This window comes from Cibotium barometz, chromosome 2, assembly GCF_041138505.1.
Source record: "Cibotium barometz isolate CiBa-2024 chromosome 2, ASM4113850v1, whole genome shotgun sequence".
NCBI classification, from domain to species: domain Eukaryota; kingdom Viridiplantae; phylum Streptophyta; class Polypodiopsida; order Cyatheales; family Cibotiaceae; genus Cibotium; species Cibotium barometz.
Window position 1 is genome coordinate 58,579,602 of NC_141047.1, and position 5,713 is coordinate 58,585,314.

Consider the following 5,713-nt stretch of genomic DNA (forward strand, 5'->3'; position numbering starts at 1 on the left):
CAATTAGAGATTATTTTAATTATTTCCTTAATGATAAGCATTATCCCTTAGAAAAATTGAGATTTATCAGTCATAGCAGCGGAGCTATGGCAAAATTTTTATAAAAATTATGCATAAAATAATCTCATTCAAAGCATAAAAAGAGGACTTCCTACCATATTCTAGGAATTATCATCCTAGATTAATTGAAAAAATTTCATTACAATCATGGAGAAATCGAATTTTAATATCATGCATAAAGGATAAGTTTTTATATCAAAAGTGTTATTTTTACCATTTTTATTTCATGCATAGAAGTATGCATAATGGATAAATTTTTATATCAAAAGTGTTATTTTTACCATTTTTATTTCATGCATAGAAGTATGCATAATGGATAAATTTTTATATCAAAAGTGTTATTTTTACCATTTTTATTTCATGCATAGAAGTATGCATAATGGATAAATTTTTATATCAAAAGTGTTATTTTTACCATTTTTATTTCATGCATAGAAGTATGCATAATGGATAAATTTTTATATCAAAAGTGTTATTTTTATCATTTTTAATTTTCATGCATAGAAGTATGCATAAAAGAAATTTTTTTTATATCAAAAGTGTTACTTTTATCATTTTTAATTTTCATGCATAGAAGTATGCATAAAAGAAATTTTTTATATCAAAAGTGTTACTTTTATCATTTTTAATTTTCATGCATAGAAGTATGCATAAGAGTTGATTATTTTATTATAAAAGTGTGACTTTTATCATAATTGAATCTCATGCATAGAGGTATGCATAAAAGTTGATTATTTTATTGTAAGAGTGTTACTTTTATCATATTGGATTTCATGCATATAGGTATGCATAAAAGATATTCTTTTTATACTAAAAGTGTGATTTTCCTCATAAATGGATTTTATGCTTAACTTAGATGCATAAGAGAAATTCTTTTATTCTAAAAGTGTAATTTCCTACCAAACTGAATTTATGCATAAAAGATTGATTTTAATTTCGAAAGTGTTAGTCTCCTTAAATGGAATTTATGTATAAATAAATGTGTAGAGAAATCTTATATCAAATATAAGAATTCTCTTTTTTTTAAAAAGATATGAAATGTGATAAGATGTGATAAGAGGTGTATGAGATGTGATAAGAATTGATAAGATGCATATGGAAAGTGATAGGATGTGATAAGATGTGTATGGGATGAGGTAAGAAGCGTATGTGATAGAATAGGATGTATATGGGTTGTGATAGGGCGAGAATGGATGTGATGTAAAAGATTAGATGTGAAGACATATGGGGTTACATGAATAGGAATGTGGAAATGGATGTATGTATGTGGATGTGTGGATGTGGAGATGGGAGTATGGATGTATGAATGTGAAAGTGGATGTATGAATGTGAAAATGGATGTATGCGTGAAGATGTATATGCATAGATGTGAATGTGGATGTAGATGTGGATGTATAGATGTGAATGGGAATGTGGATGTGGATGTATGTATGTATGTGGATGTAGATGTGAATGTATAAATGTGAATGGGAATGTGGAAATGGATGTATGTATGTGGATGTGTGGATGTGGAGATGGGAGTATGGATGTATGAATGTGAAAGTGGATGTATGAATGTGAAAATGGGGATGTATGCATGAAGATGTATATGCATAGATGTGAATGTGGATGTAGATGTGAATGGGAATGTGGATGTGGATGTATGTATGTATGTGGATGTAGATGTGAATGTATAGATGTGAATGGGAATGTGGATGTGGATGTATATGAATGTGGATGTAGATGTGGATGTATAGATGTGAATGGGAATGTGGATGTGGATGTAGATGTGGATGTATAGATGTGAATGGGAATGTGGATGTGGATGTATGTATGTATGTGGATGTGGATGTATGTATGTATGTGGATGTGGATGTATGAATGAGGACGTGATAATGGATGTATGCATGTAGATGTGGATATATGGATGTGAATATGAATGTGGATGTGGATGTGGATGTATGGATGTGGATATGGATGTGTATGTATGAATGTAGATAAGGGATGTGGATGTATAAATGAGGATGTGAAAATGGAGGTATGCATGTAGATGTGGATGTATGGATGTGAATATGGATGTGGATGTGGATGTATAAATGAGGATGTGAATGTGGATGTGAATGTGAATGTGGATGTATGGATGTGTATGTATGAATGTGGATATGGGATGTGGATGTATAAATGAGGATGTGAAAATGGATGTATCCATGTAAATGTGGATGTATGAATGTGAATGTGAATTAATGTGTCGTCGATATGAGGAAATGGATGAGAATGAGTACACATTGAATGGAATGTGGAATAAGTAATGTGGACTAAGGAGGGATAATGTGGAAAGACGAGAGTTTGATTTAGAAACTGTATTTTGTGACTGTTTGTAAATGACTGTTTTATGTCAAGAATGCTGGGGAAGCATTTTGACCATCTTGTGGATTAAGGTCATGAAGACCTAACTGTTAAAGTTGCAACTGCTGACGGAGAGTCAATGGAGGACGTCTCGCGTAGCAAGGTCGACCGAGGTCTTGACCAGCCTCGGTTCGATTTAAATGGTGAGCTTCCGGTACGGTGGATGAGGGACCAAAGAAGCGGCCTATGAGTGAAGCGCTAGGTCACCTGCGAAGGATCCTAGAGGGTGCTGACCATACGGTGCTCGGGCTCTGGGTCGCCCAGGATACCCACGCGTGCGTCGAGGAAGATATTGGAATAAGGAGTAAGAGTTGTTTTCTGAAACCGGGCATGGATCTGGTTGATTGACCTTGCTGGTCCTCAACAGATGAGTCCATGGCTCTTTTATATGGATCTGTGGGTTGATCTTGCTGATCTTCCACGGAGACTCCATTCTATTATATGAATATATTGCCGGTTACTATGAGCTAGGAACCATGGAAAAGGCCCCTGAGAGAACAGGTGGTGAGCGTTTTGGTTGCCAATGATGCCATAAATATACCGATGAAAGAATGACTGGAAATAAAGATTCAACCAGAGACTTTGAGGATTGTCATCAGTGACATAATGGTTTTATTAAAGGATTGTTTTAAAGCTAGTTGATGCTAAGAAAAAGGCAATTTCATATTGGGTGTGTAAGTGGTATGACTAGTTTTATGTTTGCATGAACTTCCGGCTAGGGGGCCTTGGAACTCTTTTCCTTGGTACCCGGGACAAAACCTAACCAAATTCCAAATTGGATCCCATCACTACAGTGGTTGGGCGGTTGGCTAACCCATGGGATCGGATGGGGTTAGGCTGGACTGATGGATCCGTAAATCGAGATTTAATTTCTATTATTACGATAGATGAAGTAAATCCCGGATAGAAATTGTTCTATGGATAGGAATCAACGGCTGTGCCTCTTGATGGGGAAAAAAGCATTGATCCCAATGATCCAAGTGCAAGTTCTTCCTTGATTTGACCAAGTACCGTTAAAGGTGCAGTCAGATCAGTTGATCAGTAATGATCTTGACTACGTTAGAGTAAAGAGTTATCCTGGTGGAATCGCCCGTGCTTTCCGGGTAAAGGAAGTTTTTCCGGTTTCGGTTTTGGACAAACCGATGGATTAGTCTCTTGTCCGGATATCCGTGGGCGAGGCCCCGAGTGTGGGACCCCTGTCCCGCGCGAGAAGTGCTACTTCCGCTGCTAGGACCCCGAATCCGTTGCTCGGTGGGAACAGGGATCTCACACACTTGAGGGGAGGTGTTGAAAATACAAGTGAATAGGGTGTGTGCGGGAACAAGCCCTTGGTTAGAGGCTGTAAAAGAGAAGATGTAAATGTGAAAGAACCTGTGAAAAGGTGAGAAGAATCTACTGGGAGAGAATAAAGGGTAGCATGAGAAGATTTAGGAAGTGTGGAGATATTCTGGGAAGTGTGGAGATATTCTGGGAAAAGTGAAGAGGTGGAGAGAATCAGGGAAAAGAGGTGGAGTGAATCATGGAGAAATCAATGGGATTTGATGCTTGATGTAAACTCTATAAATTGAGGCATAGCCCTAATGAGAATTTGCTGGTTTTTGAGTATCCATGCCTACATTAATCTATTTGCTAATTACCTACTAATTACATCTTAATTATTCTAATCACTTTGTGAATGATGTTGATTATAGTCTTTGATCCACCATAGCTCATCACAATGCTCAAATATAAACAGCCCACACCTAACCCATGGGCACTCAAAAGCTCAATTCGCCCAACCCTTTCGACCAAAGGACCCTCGTCCACAATGCTCCACCCCGCCCCTCGACTTTGTCACCAAACCAAGGGGCACTACTACAAATGTCAGAGCTCAGCCAACCACTCAAAGATAAACTCAAGGGTAAGCTCACAAATCTAGCCAAATGGGCTACTCAGTAGTACAAAACCCTCTTTAGGGGTGCTGACCAATAAGTACATGTAAGACCTCACCCACATGTGGACCACCAAAAAAAAGAAGAAAAAAAGAGAATCTCTTGGTGTGATTAGGAATATCTAGGTGATTAGGACCATGTGCACACCTTTTTTCCTTCCCATTTCTAAGATAAAAAAACCTTTAATCATGTGTAAAAATATAGTGTTTATCATCCAATGCATGAGAATTGCTCCTGGAGGACTGGGAAAGCTATGCCAGAACAGTGCGAATTTAGGCTCTACAACGACGGTGCAGGCTTAAAATTCGCACTGTTCTGACACTGCTCCCCCAGCCACTCAGGATCATTTGTGATGCATTTATAATGAAGTTGAGCACACTAATTGTGAGAAATAGCAGCTTATAAGATAAAAACATCTTAAATCATGTGTAAAAATATAGTATTTATCATCTAATGTATCAGAATTGCTCCTGGGAGACTAGGGAAGCTATGCCGCCAAAACAGTGCGAATTTAGGCTCTGCAGTGGCGGTGCAGGACACAACACCTACAATTCTCAGAGGGCTCTATCCTACATGCACAGACTGCACAAAGCCTCATCATTGATAGCCATCTAGGTACATCTTTGGATTGGGGGACCATGGTGGGCACAAGCCTCGTCAATGGTACAACCCATCGCTTGGATCTTCTTAATCAACCTTGCTTCACCCAAATAACTATGCTTCATGCCTAATCCATCCTACCCATAACTTCTTATGCTCAAAGTCACTGGATCCTTGCCATCAACTACCACTCTTATCAACACAGGATCCCAGTTCCATGAGCTACAATGTTAGAATAAGATAGATCACTAAAAGAAAAATAGAAAACACTACAACCCAATAACTCAATATCCAAGGGAGCTAAGATACGCATCACGGTGTCTTGCCAAAGATGCTAGAGCTTCATTAACATTGCCCATCGACATACAACATCTTGGAGTGTAGTTTCCATGCGCGTTGTCTCCTTGTCCCTCCGAAATCCCCCCCTTGCCAATTTCTTACTAACACCATTGTTCTATTAACCCCTCATTCACACCACCACCAACTACTTGGATATGTGTTGTGGCCTTAGAGAGCCCATTGAAAATTGGGCCTTTGGCATGCACAATGCACACAAATGTGGTCTGATGGTGACCAAACTTTGCAAGAGTGAGGGTGTGGACCCCATATACACTCTTGCAAAGTTTGGTCATTATTGGAACACATTTGTGTACAATGTGTGTACCAAAGGTCCAATTTTCTATGTGTTGTGGCCTTAGAGATCCCATTGAAATTTGGACCTTTTGCATGCATATATT